The 23423-nt window shown below is 41.1% G+C and overlaps 1 protein-coding gene across 2 annotated transcripts in view; it reads right to left on the bottom strand.

Annotated features, from left to right (window-relative positions):
* The window catches only part of LOC134225324 (low-density lipoprotein receptor-related protein 1), a 701179-nt gene that overhangs the window by 658383 nt on the left and 19373 nt on the right, over positions 1–23423 (bottom strand). For both annotated transcript variants that reach the window (XM_062705293.1, XM_062705292.1), the window contains exons 2-3: positions 21053–21585; positions 4357–5115 (exon numbers count right to left, since the gene is read on the bottom strand). The gene's annotated coding sequence lies outside the window, so the exon portion shown is untranslated. The remainder of the gene's footprint in view (positions 1–4356; positions 5116–21052; positions 21586–23423) is intronic.

Here is a 23423-nt window from a genome sequence, read left to right on the forward strand (position 1 = left end):
GCCGAACGGCTGCGGTGGACGCCTCCACTTCGCACTGTCGCCGCAGTGCCGTGACGAGCTCTTCGACTTCGGTGATCTCGTCCAGGTCTTTAACCCTTGTTTTCACCTCCGTCGTGAGTGCCCTCACCTTGACCGTCTCGCCTAGGACTTCCTCCGCCAACTTCTTGTAGGCGGCGCCCTTTTGCGAGACGCCCCGCTTTAGCTCGAGGATCATCTCGCCCATCCGGGTACGTCTTATTCGACGTACGTCGACGCCGAGTTCACCGAGCTTGACGTCACTCCTCATCGCCTTCAAGACGTCCGAGTACTTAGCCTCGTCCGTTTTGATGACTAGGGCATCGCCCCTGGAGCGATTAGCGCCTACCCTAGACTTCTTGCTACCCTCATTCGCCTGGGCCTTCTTTTCGGCCCTTGACGTCTTCGGTTTCCTCTTGTTCTTGACCAGGGTCCAGGAGGCGTCATCCCCCTCTATTTCCCTGGTCTGGGGCGGCTGAGAGCTCTCAGCCTGCCGTAACCCCTTACCACCGTCTTTCCTGGGTGGACGGACCTTTTCAGGTCCTTCCTCCCCCGGTTTTGGAGGTACCTGGCCGGGGTTCAGCTTCCCAGCCCCACTACCTTTGTTCGGGGTAGTAACCCTCCGCGTTTTGGGGCGGCCCCCAGGGAGCTCATCCCCTGAAGACTGTCTCCCCCGTTTTTGTGTCTGCTCCGTTGGAGCAGCCACCCCCGACGTGCCTGCGAATACTTGAGCCTCAGTCTGGGTAGACATTGGCACCACCGTCTTCGCTGGCACGCCCTCGGTCGATTCGACCTTGCCCAAATCCGCGAATTCTTGGGCCTCAGTCTGGGTAGACCTCGACTCCATGGATTTCACGGGTTCGCACTTGGCCGTCCCGACCGCCGTTTCCAGCTTGGCGTCCAACATCGACTTTCGAAGTTTCAGCAAGCTCCTCTTGAGGTCCTTACTGATATTATGCTTCAATGACGCAAAGTCGATGATGGCGTCCAGCTGTTCCGTCGCCACCTCGAAGGCCGAAAGCCCGTCGCGTTTGCGGTTCATCGCCTCCGCAAGCCATGGGCCGTCAATAACCTCTAAGTGAGTAAGAGTGAGTGAGTAAGAGTGAGTGAGTGAGTGAGAGTGAGTGAGTAACAGAGTGAATGCATGAGTGAGAGTGAGCGAGTAACAGAGTGAATGCATGAGTAAGAGCGAGTGAGTGAGTAAGAGAGAATGAGCTTGTGAGTGAGTCAGTGGAAGTGAGTGAGTAAGTGAGTAAGAATGAGTGCATGAGTAAAAGTGAGTGAGTGAGCGAGTTATCGTAAGTAAGTGGTAAGAATGAGCGAGTAAGGGTGAGAGAGTGAGCAAGAGTGAATGAATGAGTAAGAGTGAGTGAGTGAATAAGAGAGAGTGAGTGAGTACTGCAATTTCTCTATTTCAATGAGAGATGTCACGCGATGTTTACATTTCTGCCCCTCACGATCTCTATAGAAACGCGAAGAATGAAAGGCATACTGCAAAAATTCCACCAACTTTTATTCCGTGACAGGATTTGAAAATTTGCAATATCTGCTTTATTGTTGTGTTTATTGCCGCTTTCAACTCGTTGGATTCAAGAAATATGACTAATTTATCGTCCAGTTATTGACCTTTTGCATTACTGAATAAAAGTATGTGAGTCAGTAGGAGTGATTGAGAGATTGAGATTAAGTGAGTGAGTGAGAGCGAGTGAGTTAGTGGGGAAGAGGTAGTGAGGTAGAGGTAGTGAGTGAGTAATATATTGTGTGTAGGTGAGAGAGAGCTCTGTTTGTCTTTGGAAAGAAGCATTGATTCGAAGAAGGCATCCTTTCTTCCATTCGCCTCATATAACGCAAACGCATAAAGGGGGCATTATCTCCTCTGTGTGCCTTGTACCTGGCAAACGTGTTCATTTAAAAAGTCATTATCTCCTCTGTGTACATTGTACAGGGAAAAAGGATTAATTTAAAGAAAGCATTATCTCCTCTGATCGCCTTCTACCGGGCAAATGCATTCATTTGAAGAAGGCATTATCTCCTCTATCCGCCTTATACCGGGCAGACGCGTTCATTCAAAGAAGGCATCATCTCCTCTGTTCACCTTATACCAAGCAAACGCGTTCATTTGAAGAAAGCATTATCTCCTCTGCAAACACGTACCATTGAGAGACATTATCACTCCCTTACTATATTTCGTAGAATAGTAATTTTCTTGGTAATAATGGGGTGTAATGACAATTTAAGTTAATTAGATGAAAAATCAACTTTTTTGGTTAAACAGTTGCTTAAATCTTCAATGGGTTTTTCATGTAACTCTGACTCTTTTTTATTCTTCGCAAAGATTGTCGTTTTGGATTCATCGATATCTGTGAGTGTGAAAAATAATACTGGTAAGCTACAGATTCGAAATGTTTTAGGGGTACTGACCTCTCGGCCTCGGGGTAATGGATTTCGGGTTAGTGTCCCATTCGGGGTACTGTCCCATTCGGGGAAGTGGCTTGTAATAAAGAGGCCAGGAATGAATGACGAAATTCAAAAATGGTTCAATTACAATTAATTGCATATTATTCGGCAACTCGGCCGTACGAAAACCATTTTTTTGTTAAATATCTTGGCTGTGCATATGCACAGCATATGTTTCGAAATGGACAAAAATATATGAAATTTGCGAAAAAGAATCCACGTGTCTTCGAGGGAATCGAACCCTCAACCTCCTACTCTCTAGATAGGCGTGATCACCCCTACACGTTGTGTGGTCTTGTTGTGTAGGGGTTATCACGCCTATCTAGAGAGTAGGAGGTTGAGGGTTCGATTCCCTCCAAGACACGTGGATTCTTTTTCGCAAATTTCATATCAATTTGTCCATTTCAAAACATATGCTGTGCATATGCACAGCCAAGATATTTAACAAAAAATGGTTTTCGTACAGCCGAGTTGCCGAATAATATGCAATTAATTGTAACCAAGTGTCGGTCTTCCACCTTCATTAGTCGTCTGAGTACACGCGACCGCTTACGTAAGGCAATCAAACTCATCAAATGCTTTAGCCAAGCAAGCCTTTGGCACAGCAGAGTGCGATTGATTCGCATTCTAGACCAGCCCGCCCAGCCCGTTGCTGGGGGGCATGGAGTGCGATCATCTCGTTTAATAAACAATGTGCACTCGCTTGACTGTGGATATACAACAGTAGAGCACATGTGGAGATTGGACAAATCAAGCATCCGAAAGATATTCAATTTTCAAAAAAGAGAGCTAACCGTGGTGGAGGTTGGTACTCGAATTCTAATGGCTTTTCCGCAAACGTGACCTTTAAGTGGTCTTGTTGTGTAGGGGTTATCACGTCTATCTAGAGAGTAGGAGGTTGAGGGTTCGATTCCCTCCAAGACACGTGGATTCTTTTTCGCAAATTTCATATCAATTTGTCCATTTCTAAACATATGCTGTGCATATGCACATCCAAGATATTTAACAAAAAAATGTTTCAATTGTTTTGGTGTATGAATGCGTCATATTATCTACGGATCAATCCACTTTGCAATTACGGCGCCTCACTTGGCAGCAACATAATGATTTCATTGTATTGAAAATTTGAAAAACATAAATGGAACATGTAGTATTCAGAGTAAGCGGCTAATGATTTTAGTTTGTATAAGTGATTCTAGACTATGAATTGATTCTGCTATTGCGAATAGTACATTAAACATAAGCAATCAAATATACCAATCGTGAAATCACATATTTCGCGTGCCCCAATTAACCGTACAATGTTACAAGTTTTACATTAGACTTGATTCGAACTCTCAATTTTGCATATGCACTAATCACGATAGAGAAAGAATCTGTGCATGATTGAGTGCATGATTGTGCAGTGTGAGATGGTGTTGGTAGCGCCATCGGGTTGAGTAGCAACGACGAAGATTGCTGTCGAATTTTAAAACGAACAGTCGCACCGCTCTTCAACGGCGGATTCCATTCAGCCGTTTTCGGCTGGAATACGACAGAACACTGCTGGGGAAACCTGCAGTTTGATCTATTTTGCTCCAGATTCAAACTAGAATAGTGGTCGAAAATTTGTAATGAAACTGAATCACTAATGTTTTTACTCTAAGGCAGCGAACATGTTCTAAAAGTATTCTACTAAAAAGCAGAAGTTTATGTTAAAAGAAAAACTAATCATCGGGAAATCAGGGACGGCGTCGAGTCTCTTCTTCACAAAAATACATTTTTGATAATTTTAGCATTTGTTTTTGGGCAAAACTACAAGCCTCGGTCTAGAAAAATCATATTTCATAACCCGGTGCATAAAAACTTATTAAAGAACATTTTAATTAATCGCGCAATACTCACTTGTAACTGTCTGGATTATAGCGAGAACACCCCTTCAAGGTGAGTTTTGTCTTCTCACACAACTACCTCTTCCAGTTTCAATCCCTTTTATGGGGCACGTTCACTTTTATGCTCGCGCGCGCATTCTCTTCACTGCATCACACAAAAAAAAAACATCCTCTTCTACACTGTATTCTATTTGCGTCTTTTCGCGGTGATCTTCCCGTGCACCTTATACCTCTAGGTCATACTCCAACCCACCAAACCAGAATCCGGTGGCGCAAGAGCACCCGAGAATCAGCCCCGGAACCAAAACCACCTCGAAGACCCGCAGATTCGCACTTCAAAACTGCAGCAACTTTTTCATTACACTTTATTTATATTTCTACCAACACATTGCAAACAAGATGCAGTCAACAACCACTGCACTGCTGACGCCGCTTTAGCCGCCGACTGGCAACGATAAGAACATGCTGTTTATCTCTTCCTTTTATTGATTTTGCTTGCGTTTATCTCTTCCTTCGCGATGTTTTCGTTGATTTTTACTTTTCGAATCACGAATGCTTTTGCACAACAGATTTGCCGAGGATACTGTCGACGAGAACACAGGTCACGGAGATTTTCGATCGGCCCCGTGTACCGGTGATGGGTTGATTCCCTTCCTGGATGTTTCTGTTCAACCTATTTGATGAACGTTCTTCTATTTGCGGTACGAAGTATAATGATGATAATCTCGATTAAACGATCAGTTGATTCGTTCTCAAGCCCCTGAAGCGATACCTGAAACGAATATATAATATCGAATTAATCGATTTCATTGGAAGGAATGGTTTAATAATGTCGACAACAATTGAATCGGAGTTACAAACAATAGTGCAGATACGAGGGCTGATTTGTTTTCACGTAGAAACTTCTATGGAAATCTATGTTTATCTCTAAATCTAAAATGGAAGTTTTGTGAGTTTCGTCTGTAGAGAAGAAGAGTTTCGTCTACAGATAGAACAAAATCATGATAATTTCATTACTTATTCCTATTATTGTGAGCAACTATCATTCACCGTAGAAAGACTCTACAAATCGCATTTATTGGATGGCATTGTTAAAAAAAATCAGATTTTTTCACCCAGCAATGATTTTTTTTTTCTTGAATGGAAAACATCTTTTTTATTACTCCAGATCGCAATGATACTTGCTCTAACAATTGTAACCCTTGGGTTGTTATCAGCTGAGAGTTATCAGTATAAATCAAAAATTGCACCTTGAATCATCGATAAGATAACAATTTATCACCAAACCTTTAATTTATTGCTATTTACAACTGATATTTGACTCTCGAATTATCGCCTTATCCAGTTTTTGCATTGTAATAGTGATCCACACTTTCTTAACGTTTATCCAGTTCACACCAGTAGTGTTCAGAAGAAAATAATATTGTTGTTGCCTTCAACAGCTCTCTTAAACCTGCAGCTTCTGTAATGGTGATTCCCATTTAATTTTGCTCAATGAAAAATAAGAGTCAACATCCTTATCTTATCGAAATATTTGTTGTTTGAACAAATTAACGAAAATATTTACGGAAAAGGAGAAAACGCGAGCTGCAGAGAAAACGTTCCATAAAAGCATTAGCTATGATATGGAGAATATTTACAGAGAATATAGTTCATGAGATATGTCAACTTTCGACTAACATTCATTGGAAGGTTAGGAATTTTCGAAAAATGCTGAAATTCACTTCCAAATATAAAATTTCCAATAATAGTAGGGGAAATCGCCAAATGTTGATCGGCTATTTTTTTCGTTGAACGCCTATAAGACATACACGTACCCTGATCAAGTTAAAATTTAAAATTAACAGATATCAAATATGAATAAGTGATGAACATTACAAAAATACATATCTCGGGTACTTATTCAAAAGGACGTATGTGATTTTGTAAACAAAGATTCAAACGTCGATATGTCCAATCCGAAGGCAGTCCCTTGAAAACCAACACAACCAATAGGTAGCCGAAGGCTTCCCCTACCTGCCTGTGGTGATGGTTTGCGTGGGAGTGCTATCAGATTGGATAAATCGTTTGAATCTCTTTGTTTACAAAATCACATACGTCCTTTTGAATAAGTACCCGAGATATGACTATTGAAAATGTTATACATATTGGAACCACAGACAAACAGACGTAACAGCTTGAACATTTTTCCGAAAAATCCATCGCTCAACTCTTCTATCGCCATCTTGCGACCATGTTACACGAAACAATGTTTCATATGACATTGTCACCTGAAGACGCTGGAGTGAAATGTCAAACTCGAAGGATTACGACACTAGCACCTCTAGTTGTGAAACGTGCAATCAATCAAATTCAAATTGATCGTTGAAGTAGATGGTAATTTATTAAGTGTTACGTCTGTTTGTCTGTGTATGAACAATCATGATTCCTCGACAGTTACTAACAAGCATCATACAGTGAATAGAATTATGATGTAGGTTATTGCACAGATAGACAATGCGAACAAACAATTTATTTATTCCTAGGTCAGAAAGGTCAAGAACGGTGAAGAATGATGATTGTGAGCCGAACACTTGTCGCTTGTCGGCTTCCGACCTAATCTAGTTAGTATTCAAACATATTACATCTGCTTTATATAAATACATGTAGGGTAACGGTACCAAGAGTAGAGAAATTAGCAGATCCACAAAAGAAAATATGTTTTAAAAATTGATAATTATGGGAAATTTACAGCTTTACTATCTGAGCCAATAGATAAACTAATAAATTTGCTAACAAAAATGAGATTGATGTCATTTAACATCAACAACTACAAAATATTGCTCGCACCACTAATAAGTACACTGTTCCTTTAGTGGTGGTAAAAATTAATTTTGGTTCCCATAGTGGTGCTATCCATTGAATTCATATGAAACTTGCCACTATTGGTACAGTTGCACCACTATGCTGCCGCTAACCGCAAGTCGAGCACATCTGTATATGGGCCTCCATATACAGATGTGCTCGACTTGCGGTTAGCGGCAGTATAAGTACAAGGGAGTCAGTTTTATTAAGGAAAATCATTGTTTTCAATAGTTTTTCTAGCGAAATTTTAGGATAAGTTGCATTCAACAGGATATTTAAAGCACGACCTGACACCATAGTAAAGTGCATAATTATGAAAAATCTTTTTAAAACCCCACTACCTCCACTATTGGTGCTACCTCCACTAAGGGTACGGTTACCCTATTGTATTTTTCTGATAAATTCAATACACGTTATTTCAGTTTCGCTCGAAATTGCAAAAGAATATCGGAATATGAAATCAATTATCAAAATTGTATTTCTTTAATTAATTAAATCTTTAATTAATTTCACAGTTTTTATTCCCTACACTGCCCATGAACGCATATTTGTAACACTCGCATTTTTATTCATTTTATAAAATATAACCTGTGAATCGCTCAGAAAACTCAATTAACTGCATCCAATCCCACAACAGAAAAATAGGCTTTACTATCTTGCTTATCTGTGGTAAGCTGGAAATGATTGAGTTTTTGGGGGAGATTGACAAACGATTTGCAAAATCTACCAAAATGCAAATGTTACAAATACGCGATCATGGGCAGTACAGGTGTCGTTGGAATCATATTCTTATTCTAAAGAGTGCCCCATATTAAATTGCATCACAGAAAAAAAACGCTGTACATATTTCAGTAGTTTTTGAATGGTTATAAGCTAAAATATACCGATTTTTTATATTTTCAGTAGTTTATGAATGTTTTTCTAATGTATTTAATCTAGAACTAAATTCTACTGAACCGTCAACATGTATTTAAAGTTAGGTTTTTGAGTAAATTACCATCAGCGGGTGATAATATATCAACACCTCAGCGTGCCAATCGGTGAGTAGCAAGCAGCGATGCCAGATTTGAAAACATGTCTCACTTAACTTTTCAAAAGGACCTAAGTAACATTTTTTATTTGAGTACTGCAATCAAAAGCTTTCATGATGTTCTGTTGATTGCGCTATTAATTCATGAAAAAAATGTTACTTAGGTTTTTTTGAAAAGTTAAGCGAGATGTCTTCAATTTGAGTTTGGGAAAAGTTGGTTTGGGAATTCCCAATGGCAGTATTCGTTTAAATTTTCCTTGGCGGCAGGCGGTGGCGTTTTCGACGTGTCTGGAAAAAAGTATTTCGATCATTACAGTATTTCGGAACGCAATGGCCGATCTAATTTATTGCAAACGGCAAAAATAGACGCAATTATTCTATGACTTGATTTAATCTATTTAACCGTTGGGCTAGAACCAGATTTTTTTCTAGATTCTTTCTGAATTCATCTAATCTTTTCGGCTTTTCCATGTGACATTTCTCTGAATGGATTTTGGAATGCATTCCTCTCGTGGATTTTAAAAAGAATTTTCAGTGAAAATTTAAAATAATTTTTCGTGTAAAATAAGGATAATTTATCGTGAAAATTCGAGAGAATTGAAATTGAAAATTCAGTACAAATTATCGTGGAAATTTCAGATGAACTCCACAAAAAAATCCATTGGAATTTAATTAAAGACTCAATAGAAAATTCAGAGGAAGCTTGTTACACACTCTTGTTAAAATCTTCCTAGAATTCATTTGTCAATTCTTCTAGAAATCTAGAATCTTTGAACGTTCTTCCAAGATTTTTTCTGAGAATTCCTCTATGAATTTCTCCAAAAAATCGTCCTTGAGTTCTCTCTGAAATTTTTCCTGAAGTTCCTCCAGGAATTTAAGGAATTTCTCCGGATGTTTCAGGGATTTCTCCGAAAAATCTTCCAGGAATTCATTTGGAATTTCTTCTAGTAACTCTTCCGTAAGTTCGTCCAGAAATTCCTGCGAAAGTTCATCCAAAAAATCCTTCAGCAGTTCTTCCAGAAATTCCTCCTCCATGAATTCCATCGGAAATTTCTCCAGGAAATCCTCTGAAAGATTCTCCAAGAATGCCTCCGGAAGTATACTCTGGAAATATTCTGGTTTTCCTCCAGGATTTCTTACGGAAATTTCTGCAGCAATTTCTCAAGAAGTTCCTCTATTAATTTATCCAGAAGTTTCTCCAAGAATTTCTCCGGAAGTTTCTTCAGAAATTTCTTCAGGAATTCCGCAGAAAATTTCTTTCAGTACTGTCTTAGGAATATCCTCCAGAAAATCCCTCCGGAATTCATCCTGAAGTTTCTACAGGAATTCCTTAAGTTCCTCCAGGAACTCCTCAAATTCTTTCTGCTATTCCTTCTGAAAAGCCCCCAGTAATTCCTCCGGAATATCCTTCAGAAATTTTTCCGGAAGTTCTTTCAGGAGTCTTTCAAAAGTTGCTTCAGGAATTCTTCCGAAAGCCCCATCAGGAATCTATCCGGAAGTTGCCCCATAAATTCCTCCGGAAGTTCCTTTACAAAATCCTTTGGAAGTTTCTTCACGTCTTTCATGGTAATTTTTGAATCCCATAACGGAATACTTCTAAAAAGAAATAAGGAAGAATTCCACGTGGGAATTTAGTTTAAAAAATCCGGTGGAATTTGAATAAAAGACGCAGTAGAAAATCCAAGGGAGACTCATTACACTAGCTAGTAAAATTTTTAAAGAATACCCGCATAGAAATAAATCGTATGCTGAATATTTCATATTATAAGTATTCCATTCCGTTTGTAATCATCATTAGCTGTACGATACATGTGCAATCATATGATTAAGTTTTTTACCGCCCTGATCATACCAAATTATTGACAGATTGTACATCTTATAATCAAGGATGTTAACGATCATTCAGTAATTTGCGTTTGATCATTTAGTAGTTTATCAATAACACACAAGCTGAATTACAAAATATGTTGTATGGTGGACTTCTAGTGCGAAAGTTTTTCTACAACTTTGCCTTATGGTTCGTTGTTTGAATTCCACTAGTAACGGAGTTATAGCTATAGTTTCAGTAACTTAGACTAAATGATAACGAAATTCCAATCATTTAGTTTAAGTTACTGCAATTAGCGCTCTAACTCCGTTATTAGTTGAATTCTAATAACGAACCATTAGGCAAAGTTCTAGAAAAACATTCGCACTAGAAGTCCACCATACAACATATTTTGAAATTCAGCTTCTGGAATGAGTTATTGACAAACTACTAAATGATCAAACGCAAATTACTGAATGATCGTTAACATCCTTGCTTATAATAAAGATACCTGGAATGAGAAATGAAAAATATTCTCAAAAGAAAAAAATCATACATGATATAATTTGGGTAGCTTTTCACATCCGACTGCACAAAAAGAAGTGTTTTCATTTTTAGTGTTGAAGCATGTTGAAGTGTCAATTCTGTCGGCAGTTGGTCGGGCAGACTTTATAAATATCATTATAAATAGTTTTTCTTAAAGTTGGTGGTGATCTCAAATGCATGTAAGTCAAAACATTATTATATTAAATGCTAAATAAATCTATTCTTGTTTCTTCCGTTTCTGTTTGTTTCTAGAATCATCCATTTCCTCCCATACACTACACGGGGAAGCGCCGTGATCGAGCGCCGGTTGTACGCTTCTCCGCCTTTTCTACTGGATTCAGCAAATCGGGGTCAACCTTGGGCCAACTGATATGCTTCCGAAGGTAATAATCTTCTGTGCTGGCCGTCCTTCAATGTATGTGGTCTTTGGGGTGTAAAAAGTTAAAACCTAACGTCGTTCCAATAATAGAACGGTATTCCGACAGACCGTGCCAGGGTGCCAGAACCCTGATGAATACACTAAGACCCCCCCCATCGCGAAGTATCCGGTGTGATGCCGCATTGCGGCGGGGACAATCGCAAAAACCATTCAAATATTGGACCGATGTTAGTTGGTAGTGATTGGTCTCTAGATGTTATGCCTTGTGCCTTCCTTCGTTCTGATCATGATCTTCAAGTATTGAACGCAATATAAAATAACGGTGACGAGAAATTCACTTGAATTCTTAAATGAAAATCAATAATCAATCAATAAAATATGGAGATGATTGGATTTACAAACCTATTAGATTTTGAAATTTGCTCGCTGATTAGAGGAAAAGACGGCTTTGGCAGGTTTTGTTCTATTATTGTCGGGGTTTTCTTTGTCGACCAATTTTTATGGAATTTGGTCACAATATTCTTTGATATGCAAACAATGTTTAGGCTAAATTTGAGCATAATCAGTCATAAAAAAAACCCTCTAACAAAAATAGAACAAAACCTGCCAAAGCCGTCATTCCCCCTATCATAATTTTAATATTGAAGACATTTGAAGTCATTTTTACTCGACTGTGAAGAGTAAAAGTGAATATTACCTAGCATTCCTGGTCGCAAGCCATGACTCGGTTTCTTCTTGTCAGATCTCCGTGGCGTGCGCACACACCCACGCTGCCGTAATCTGGCAAAGTAACGTATACGCCATTTTCTGAAAATGGTGTTAACGAATAGTAATCATGAAAAATGAAAAACATGTATGTTGTAAAATGGCGCTTACGTCACTTTTTCAGATTACGGCAGCACGGAGAGCTGCTGTCATCGCATTTCGCTCCGGCCATTTGGGGTCACAACTTTCTACGATTCTGCAAGCTTAGTTTTTGGATCCTAACGCTGATTTCAAAAGGTGACTTGAACTCAAGTGGTTAATGTGTGAAGAATGAAATGTTTGATGGTTTAAAAAAATCACAAGTCTGGAAGACCGCTGGAAAATGGATTGTGGTTTGGAAAGTTAAAAAGCGCATCTGGAAGACCGCTGGAAAATGAATTGTGTTTTGGAATACCACAAGACGCTTCTAGGAGACTGCCAAAAAAAGGTTGACGATGTAGAGAACCCCATTTTGAAAGTTTTACACTTTGTGTACATGAGACTACCAGTTAGGCTAGTTCTAACGAAATTTGAGAAATATGGAGAACTGTCGTATGCTACAAAGTTGTTTGAAAGGCAAAATATATTATCTTGAAGTTTATTTTGGAATTCTTTAACTTAGTAGTCAGAACGAAGTTAATTAATTGGCTTTTTTCGGTGAAAATTATGCTACTCAAATCGGAATGGAGTAGAAAAACCCTGATAAATCCACCTAGCGGTGATGGTGCCTTTCTCTTGCATTATAAAAATAGTATTTTGGCCATTACTCTTGAGCCCATAGTCCGATCTGGCCAATTTTCAATAAGAAACAATGGGAGAGTATTCTGCGTCGAATGCAACTTGTTGCGAGTAAATCGGTTAAGGATAAGTGCCTGAAAAATGAGTGACATTTTTTTACTCAATTTTTCTACTAAAAAGTGGTGTTTTAGCCATAACTTCCAAGCCCATTGTTCGATCTGACCAATTTTCAATAGGAAACAATGGTAAAGTATCCTGCGTCGAATGCAACTTGTTGCGAGTAAATCGGTTAAGGATAAGTGCCTGAAAAATGAGTGACATTTTTTTACTCATTTTTTCAATAAAAAAAGTGGTATTTTGGCCATAACTTCCGAGCCCATAGTCCGATCTGATCAATTTTCAATAGGAAACAATGGTAGAGTATCCTGCGTCGAATGCAACTTGTTGCAAGTAAATCGGTTAAGGATAAGTACCTTAAAAATGAGTGACATTTTTTTTGGGTTGGTGCGCACAGACACACACACATACACACACACACACACACACACACACACACACACACACACACACACACACACACACACACACACACACACACACACACACACACACACATCACCTCAATTCGTCGAGCTGAGTCGATCGGTATATAACACTATGGGTCTCCGGGCCTTCTATAAAAAGTTTGTTTTTGGAGCGATCATATAGCCTTTACGTATACTTAGTATACGAGAAAGGCAAAAAGTAATGAAGATATAGATTCGATTGATACCGCAAGCGAGCGACAAGTGTGAAATGAATAGAAACTGAAAATTAGCAGAGGGCCATGTCATTTTCTAGGCGGTTGTTCGAAAATTTAACATCGATATGTGACGCACTTTGTCGGAGGGGGGCCCAGGGACAACAGTTTTCGGACCCCCCTTAGTCGTGCAAGCAAGACCATGCTGAGGGTGGCTGGGTTCGATTCCGATTTCGGAAATTGTCTCGACATCCCTGGGCATAAATATATCATCGTGTTAGCCTCATGATATACGAATGCAGAAATGGTAACTTGGCTTACTCGCAGTTAATAACTATGGAGTTGCTTAATGAACACTAAGCTGTGAGGCGGCTCTGTCCCAGTGAGGGATGTAATGCCAACGGAGAAGAAGAAGAAGAAGAAATATACGAAAAAGGTTGATTTTTATACATCACTCAAAACATTCCAAACGTCAATGTTACGTGAAAACATAAGTGGCTTTTTTCCATCATACTTTTCACGTAGCAGCTACGTGAATCGTAGGTGACAAATTAACTCGTGAACTCTTATCGTGTTACTGGAGTATCACATAATAGCTACGTGACTTTTCCGGTGGCATCAAAGTTATGTTCTGATAAAAAATAAATGGTGTTTTGGTGATCATTATGGATATTTAATTTGTATTTCGAGGTATTTTTCTTTAGCTATTATTATTCAATTAAAATAAGTTAAGAACTTTGTAGCATAAAATATATTTAATAGACATCAAAAACGAAACAAATGTGTAGCTTCTCCATCACTGCCATTTCATCGGTGTTGATTTTATACATTTTATGATGTGCTATTTGCCACAAACGGTAGTAATTTTGGATGTCTACAAAAATATGAGAAAAAATATTTCATTTATGTACATCTACATTAGTTATGTTGTACATACCTTTGTTCAATTTCTGCAGATTCAAGAAGTTAAGTAGACATGGCTTGTTCTACTAACAATCGATATCGTTGGTTTGCTGTACGACAACCACTTGTTTTCTATGAATTGTAACAAATTTCAAAGTTTATTTCTTTATTAGAAGTTAATTAGAAATGACAGCGAACAACAGCACCTAGTGAACAAAAATAGTGAATGAATACTGAGAACATCCACGTAATTTCCACGTAACATACACAGGGCCCCACAATAACAATTACTGATCTTCAATTTGTTTTCTATCTAAGGTCCAATGATTTTTTCCTTCGACAGATGAAGTCAGGAGAAAGTTCATTCTGACTGATCTACGTGATTTTCCAGGTGGCATTGAAGTGTGGATTGTTTTGAAAGTAAGGTTTTGTGGGGTTATAGGGCCGACGAGGTCAATAGGCGGACCCCACCGACGGTAAAACGATTCATTTTAGCTCATTTGATGTTGGGGACCATTTTTTTCGCACAGCTGTGAAAACAAGTTGGAATGCAGCTGCAGAACCGGAGCTTCCCGCAATTGGGACTTTTGAAAAGAAATTTGTAATGGGATATAGCCCCCAAATCAGTTCATTATCCTAACAGCTGCGGGCAGCAGGGACTATGTCCAAGGGCTTGACGATCCCTCCCCAGGCCATCTGCGAGTTGTAGGGCTTGCCTAGGATGTGGTGGGGTTTGACAGTGGGCCCTGTTAAACCTCTATAAAAAGCTGCATGTATCCGCAAGTAGGCCCCACCAAAGCGACCGTGTGCCGCTCAAAGCGCACAAGCCCAAGTCCTGGTGTTAGGTGGGACGCTAAACAGCCCTGACACGACGGCCCTCCGACGAGACAGGAGGTTTGCGCAGGCCCAATAAGCCGCCTAGAAAACCAATCATTACGAACAATATAAGATATAATGCGACTCGATATAATCGGCAAAGACCTAGGCGACGAATACAGGATCACGATTGGAAGCTTGGAACATGGAATTGCAAGTCGCTAGGTTTCGCAGGTTGCGACAGGATGATCTACGATGAATTACATCCCCGCAACTTCGACGTCGTGGCGCTGCAGGAGATTTGCTGGACAGGACAGAAAGTGTGGAAAAGCGGGCATCGAGCGGCTACCTTCTACCAAAGCTGTGGCACCACCAACGAGCTGGGAACCGGCTTCATAGTGCTGGGTAAGATGCGCCAACGCGTGATTGGGTGGCAGTCAATCAACGCAAGGATGTGCAAGCTGAGGATTAAAGGCCGTTTCTTCAACTATAGCATCATCAACGTGCACTGCCCACACGAAGGGAGACCCGACGACGAGAAAGAAGCGTTCTACGCACAGCTGGAGCAGACATACGATGGATGCCCACTGCGGGACGTTAAAATCGTCATCGGTGACATGAACGCACAGGTAGGAAGGAGGAAATGTATAGACCGGTCATCGGACCGGATAGTCTGCACACCGTATCGAATGACAACGGCCAACGATGCATAAACTTCGCAGCCTCCCGCGGAATGGTAGTCCGAAGCACCTTCTTTCCCCGCAAAAATATCCACAAGGCCACATGGAGATCACCTAACCAAGAAACGGAAAACCAAATCGACCACGTTCTAATCGACGGTAAATTCTTCTCCGACATCACGAACGTCCGCACTTACCGCAGTGCGAATATTGAATCCGACCACTACCTCGTTGCAGTATGCCTGCGCTCAAAACTCTCGACGGTGTACAACACGCGTCGAAGTCGGACGCTGCGGCTTAACATTGGGCGGCTACAAGACGGTAGACTAGCCCAAGAATACACTGGAAGTGGCACTTCCAACGGAAGAGCAGCTAGGCGCAGCGTCTCTTGAAGATGGCTGGAGAGATATTCGATCCGCCATTGGTAGCACCGCAACAGCTGCACTTGGCACGGTGCCCCCGGATCAGAGAAACGACTGGTATGACGGCGAATGTGAGCAGTTAGTGGAAGAGAAGAATGCAGCATGGGCGAGATTGCTGCAACACCGCACGAGGGCGAACGAGGCACGATATAAACAGGCGCGGAACAGACAAAACTCGATTTTCCGGAGGAAAAAGCGCCAGCAGGAAGATCGAGACCGTGAAGAAACGGAGCAACTGTACCGCGCTAATAACACACGAAAGTTCTATGAGAAGTTAAACCGTTCACGTAAGAGCCATGTGCCACAGCCTGATATGTGTAAGGACATAAACGGGAACCTTCTTACGAACGAGCGTGAGGTGATCCAAAGGTGGCGGCAGCACTACGAAGAACACCTGAATGGTGATGTGGCAGACGAAGATGGCGGTGTGGTGATGGACCTGGGAGAACGCGCGCAGGACATAATTCTACCGGCTCCGGATCTCCAGGAAATCCAGGAGGAGATTGGCCGGCTGAAGAACAACAAAGCCCCTGGGGTTGACCAACTACCAGGAGAGCTATTTAAACACGTTGGTGAGGCACTGGCTAGAGCGCTGCACTGGGTCATTACCAAGATTTGGGAGGAGGAAGTTTTGCCGCAGGAGTGGATGGAAGGTGTCGTGTGTCCCATCTACAAAAAGGGCGATAAGCTGGATTGTAGCAACTACCGCGCAATCACATTGCTGAACGCCGCCTACAAGGTACTCTCCCAAATTTTATGCCGTCGACTAGCACCAACTGCAAGGGAGTTCGTGGGGCAGTACCAGGCGGGTTTTATGGGCGAACGCTCCACCACGGACCAGGTGTTCGCCATTCGCCAAGTACTGCAGAAATGCCGCGAATACAACGTGCCCACACATCATCTATTCATCGACTTCAAAGCCGCATATGATACAATCGATCGGGACCAGCTATGGCAGCTAATGCACGAACACGGTTTTCCGGATAAACTGACACGGTTGATCAAAGCGACGATGGATCGGGTGATGTGCGTAGTTCGAGTTTCAGGGACATTCTCGAGTCCCTTCGAAATGCGCAGAGGGTTACGGCAAGGTGATTGTCTTTCGTGTCTGCTATTCAACATCGCTCTGGAGGGAACAATACGAAGGGCAGGGATTAACACGAGTGGTACAATTTTCAATAAGTCTGTCCAGCTATTTGGCTTCACTGACGACATAGATATTATGGCACGTAGCTTTGAGAAAATGGAGGAAGCCTACATCAGACTGAAGAGGGAAGCTAAGCGGATCAGACTAGTCATCAACACGTCGAAGACGAAGTACATGATAGGAAGAGGTTCAAGAGAAGACAATGTGAGCCACCCACCGCGAGTTTGCATCGGTGGTGACGAAATCGAGGTGGTAGAAGAATTTGTGTACTTGGGCTCACTGGTGACTGCCGAAAATGACACCAGCAGAGAAATTCGGAGACGCATAGTGGCTGGAAATCGTACGTACTTTGGACTCCGCAAGACGCTCCGATCGAATAGAGTTCGCCGCCGTACCAAACTGACAATCTACAAAACGCTAATTAGACCGGTAGTCCTCTACGGACACGAGACCTGGACGATGCTCGTGGAGGACCAACGCGCACTTGAGTTTTCGAAAGGAAAGTGCTGCGTACCATCTATGGTGGGGTGCAGATGGCGGACGGTACGTGGAGGAGGCGAATGAACCACGAATTGCATCAGCTGTTGGGAGAACCATCCATCGTTCACACCGCGAAAATCGGACGACTGCGATGGGCCGGGCACGTAGCCAGAATGTCGGACAGTAACCCGGTGAAAATGGTTCTCGACAACGATCCGACGGGCACAAGAAGGCGAGGTGCGCAGCGGGCAAGGTGGATCGATCAGGTGGAAGATGACTCGCGGACCCTCCGTAGACTGCGTGGTTGGCGACGTGTAGCCATGGACCGAGCCGAATGGAGAAGACTCTTATATACCGCACAGGCCACTTCGGCCTTAGTCTGAATAAATAAATAAATCCTAACAGCTTCCGAAAAACATCTCTCACAGTATGCAAGGGTATAATGTCCAATAGTGAACCCTCAACCAATAGTGGACCCTCCAGCCATATTTGAATTATTACAGCATAATAGGATATCTGTTCCATTATTAATAACATGCTCCTATAACAATAACATTCGCAAAACAGGCAATTTAGGCTCAATTTGTGTCGTGTTTTGTTGTTTTCCTGCTCACTGCTGAAAAAATTCACAAAAATGAGAAATAAAACAATTAGTGCACCAATTCTTTGTTTTCGAATGGTATTGATTTGGGTACATGGTATGAATTCAAGGAGCAGTTCCCCTATAACATTTTTCTACGAAATTCCATCGGGAGAACCTGTCTTACATTCTATGGATTTGATTACATGCATTGAAAATGCTATGGGGGTCCATCATAATGAAGAAGAGCATCCTGAAACGGAACATTAAAATCAAATGAAGTGTCCCCAGGGAGTCTACTATAGGGTAAACTCAATCATACTTTGAAATGTTAGTTTCAACGAATAACGTTGTGTATTAGAAAGTTTTATGTATGTATCATGCAGATGGGGGGTATATAGGGGGTGCAGAACTTGATATTAGGTATCACGCAGGAACAACAAAATTCCGCTACCAGGAGCTCCACTATTGGGCATTTTACCCTACCTATCGCGAGCGTACTAGAGACATGATAAGTGAGAGATTTTCAGTGAAAAAAAAATATCTGTTGCAGATAATGTCTGAACATGGTTTTCCGGCGAAACTGATAAGACTGATACGTGCAACGCTTGTTGGCTCGAAAGCAAGTACTCGGATTGCAGACGAAGTGTCAACCTCGTTTGTGACCTTAGATGGATTGAAGCAGGGTTATGCACTTTCGATTTTTTTGTTTTCACATTGCACTCGAGGGTGCAATTGGGAGATCTGGCGTGCAGAGGATCATTACAGGGTCCCATATGCTCCTGTGCTTTGCGGAGGACATCGACCTCATTGGAATCGGTCGCAGGACATGAGGTGAGACTTTTGTTCCACTGAAGAGAGAGAGATGGTGAGGCTGACTCATCCATTAACTATATCAAGACAAAATACATGGTTGCGGGTAGAGATGGAGGTTTACCTAGTGATGTTGGTACTTGATGGGGATGTGTTTAAGAATGTGTTTACCTTAGAAAGTGAAAAACCGTATTGCTGCTGCGAACAGGGCTTTTTACGGATTTCGTAACCAGCTTAGGTCCCACACGAATTCGAAATTCACTCTGTATAAAACTCTGAATCTACACCAGCCATAAGCATATCATTGCTGTAGCCAAACAAGTATCCATGTAGATAGGTTTCGTGAGATACAAGTCGGATTTGGAGACGTTATTAGACAGTAGCAAACAGGGTTGTAAATATTCGGCATCACCTTCGTGATGTTTTTTGTTTCATTTTTGACGTAGAATTACGTCTTTCGGTAAGACAAGGGGGTCATTCCAAAGTTTCAAATTTGGGACCGTCACGAAAAGAGGTCAGGAAGTACGAGTCAATAATTCAGCCGTTTTTCAACGAATTCCGGACATTTTGTTATGAGTCGATCAGTAAACTCTCTAAGATTCTATACAACTATTGTAAACAATTGATTCAATGCATTTAACTATTGAAAAATTCAATTTTGCCAACCAATGTTGAAATTGAACTTCAACAGTAAATTGCCTACATTTCGGCTATTAGCCATCCGACATGAACATGCATAAAATGTTGATGATCAAATTTCGCATCCACTATCGATACGTAATTCTACGTTCAATTTGCGGTTGTATCATTGATACAACACTCTCCTTTTTATTTTCTTCCTACTATGAAATCAATCCCACGCGTTTATATGGGGCACTCACATTCATGCGGTAACGCATGAACTGAGCAGCCTGTCAGAGCGACTTGTGAATTGCTGAATTGAATGATTGAGGCTAGGATGATTTTTTGGCTGTCCTACAGTCGCACTCACCGCGGTGGACCGCAGTTTACACTGAGTTCCATGGTTTTCACTGCATTGACTGTGAAATATTTAAACCCTGGTAGCAAAATATCCGTTCTCTTAGTTCATTTCCTTCGCATTGAAAAAAAACACTGATAAGCTACCTGAGGCTTGACTTATTTTCCCCCTACAGCGCTGATAAACCATCAATTCATTTATCGATACACAATATTCGTGCCGGTGAAACCTTATCAAACAAGCAAATAAACCGAATTTTAATGTGCAATCTTTGTTGTATTGTCACAAATAAAACTCATGATGAATTTCGAAAAAAAAGGTTCACAGATAAAAATATGTTGTGATTTTAAATGTATTTTCATGCACATATTTGGATCATGCAAATAAACGTAACATTCAATCGATCTCAATATTCTTTTGAATCGAAATAAATATAAACGGTGCTCGCTTGTGAAATTCGTTTGATGGGGTAAGCTGCAATTTTACACGTCGTTGAATTATCAAAATTATTTGCTGTGTTGCTATGGCGATGCAGTGAGCTGTTTCGTATGCAGGGGAACTGTCCCGATCTCCATCTCACTGAACATATATTCATCTCATCGCGAAACAGAGAAACACAGCACCAATTTTGTCGCTTCTTTTTGTCAAGATGCGTGCTCAAAGATCACACAAATAAGAAACAAATAAAATTGCTTTTCATTGGTTTGTTTTTGATGGGATAAATATTGGAGCCTTGAGATGAATTCCGAAAGAAGTTTCCCTACTACATATCAGATTTGATCAAAATGTCCATGTTTCTTTATAATATTTCTATTACATACCTAAAACCAGTTCTGAACCTTTATTTTCAAAAATTTTAAACTGATAATACTAAAATTATCCTCATATAAAACATAATCATAACGATTCATATATTAGATTTTATTCATGAAAGTGAAAACAATCATTTTTCTTCCTAACAATCCAATGTTTCATACTTCACGGTCGTCGGCGTCGTAGCTTCTATCGCAAAACAAGCCGGCACCAATCCTTCCCACTAAACAAACGAACAAACAAACTTACCTTCGGTCACCTCAGCGACACGTTTCCGCCGACGCTCCTCGCACCTTTGTTGACACTACTGTTTGTCTGACTGTCTGGTTTCGCCGTCGCCGAAAACTGTTTTAGTGCTCACACGGCATCAGATGTGGACAATCCTAAAACCGACCATCCATGGAAACCATATCGATGAGCATATTGAAATTCAAATCACTTTCAATTGTGCACAAGTACGGTCATTTCCCGATGTTCTTTGGTTCACTTGTTCAACACACTTATTCTGGTTCTAACACCTTAATATTGCGTCTTCTTCCAATACACTCACACACTTAATTAGGCGGGTATCTGTTTTCGCGTCGAAAACCGCGCTCTTCTTCAATTACCAGCAGCCCCCGTCGTGCGACGACGAGTTGTCCAACTTGCTGCTGATGTTGCTTACACACAGAGCCACATCAATCTGGTTAGAGACAGAACACGGGCACTGCGCTCCGGTGTGTGGCGATATTTGCGGTCGCGGCAAAGATGTTTATGACCAATCGGGATCCCGCCTGCGAGAGCTGTGTAAAGGCAACGGAATACGATTATTAGCTATCGGAACCAATTGAGTTGGAACGCGGCGGCGTCGGTTTGATCGACCGCGCACAATTTATATTCTGTTCCGACGGCGCACAGAGGAGCGGATTTCAAAGAACAGATAGGTACACCAAGTTTTATTTTGTCAGATTATTTTGTTGGAGCCTTATCAAAGTGATGCTTTGTGAATGCTTAATTAGAGGATTTGGTAAACATTTGTATTAACGAAACGCAGTTCTAGAATAACTAACTTTCGGGGCGCAAAGTGAACAAGGAGACTGGCCTGCCAGTGTCTTTGGCGAAACATTGATTGGGAACCTCTGCCTAATGTGCAATATTGGAGTTTTGAGTGTTTTATTGTGTGGTATCTGCTGTCTTCCATGAAGTGACAATTCGGCGGGCTTAGCAACTTAAACTAACTAAGACTGAGGCAGAACACTCAGATAATTAGTCAGATGGACTGGACTAGACGCACTGGGCGGACTAGGCTGACGATCCGGACGAATGATAGCACGAATAGCGAGCTTGACGGACAGGCTAGACGAACTTAATGGACGAAGATCAAAGAATACTAAGGATAGACAAATATCCATAAAATTCCTAGAAACTCTAACAATTTCAATGAACTTCTGAAACGATTTTATTTTGCACGATCAATGAGATCCAACGCTGAAGTGATCGGTAGATGAATAGAATCGGACCTATTCAGATAAGAAAAGTAGAAGATTGTATCAGAGACATGACCGCCAATTGGACGTAAGATTACGTAAAGTGTAAAAATATATTCAATTTAAAAATTCTGAATATGTTTACTGACGCTGAGCTAAGGCTTCTGTGACCGCTATCGAACTCATCGTTGGCAATGAAATGCAAACATGAAGAGCCTCGCATCTAGGATACGTTTGCGTTTCGTTTGACAGTTTCCCCATGGGAAATGTGTCAAAAGCAACGCAAATGTATTCTATGTGTTGGGCTGTTTAGACGTACCATGCTGATTTTCTGTATGAATTATTATTAGAGAATTAAATGTGCGTTTTCCACTAGTCGTCAAGAATGCTTTTCGCTTGTGTTTCATAATTTAGAGAAAATTTCTCCAACTTTGTCTTGTAGTGGTGGGCCGAAAAAGGATCGATTGTCGCAAACAATGCGCATTACCAATCACTAACAGCAGCCAAACCAACCATAGTCTGAATCTTGTGAGAAATTATCAGACTGCTACTGACGCCATCCATGCGCAGGCATTGAAGATCTGAGTGAGAACAATGAGCATTGACCTCCCGTGATCATAGTATCCAAGATTTTTTTATGTACAGGTTATCCGACATCGTCAGTAGATGGGAATAACCAGCGCAGGGGGGAAACATACATTTTCAGTGCAAAACGTACACAAACGAGCATAAATTCCATACAAAAATCCAAGATGGCTGAGTTGGGGATATTGACAAGTCGGATAACCTGTACATAAAAAAATCTTGATAGTATCCACGATTTGTGAGCGAACGTGTCCACTCAATTAGCTTCCCATAATTGATCAGTAATGCTCGTTGCTATGATAAACAATGAGTTGGAAAGATCGGACGACTGAATCCAAGTAAGCTTGCCTATAATTAAGTGATTAGTGCACAGTTTTCAAAATGTCACGAAATTCGATTTGCCACCGAGAAGCGGTTCTAAAAAAAGGAACAGTTGAAATCCCGAATCTTGGCACACAATGTGGAGTTAATGGTTGTTCATTTCTTCAATGTACTTCCAATGCCTCAAACTCAATTTAAAGCCATACACCCTCCAGAATACTAGTTAATGAAACTTGGGAATCCAGTTA

Source organism: Armigeres subalbatus, chromosome 3 (genome assembly GCF_024139115.2).
Source record: "Armigeres subalbatus isolate Guangzhou_Male chromosome 3, GZ_Asu_2, whole genome shotgun sequence".
NCBI classification, from domain to species: Eukaryota; Metazoa; Arthropoda; class Insecta; order Diptera; family Culicidae; genus Armigeres; species Armigeres subalbatus.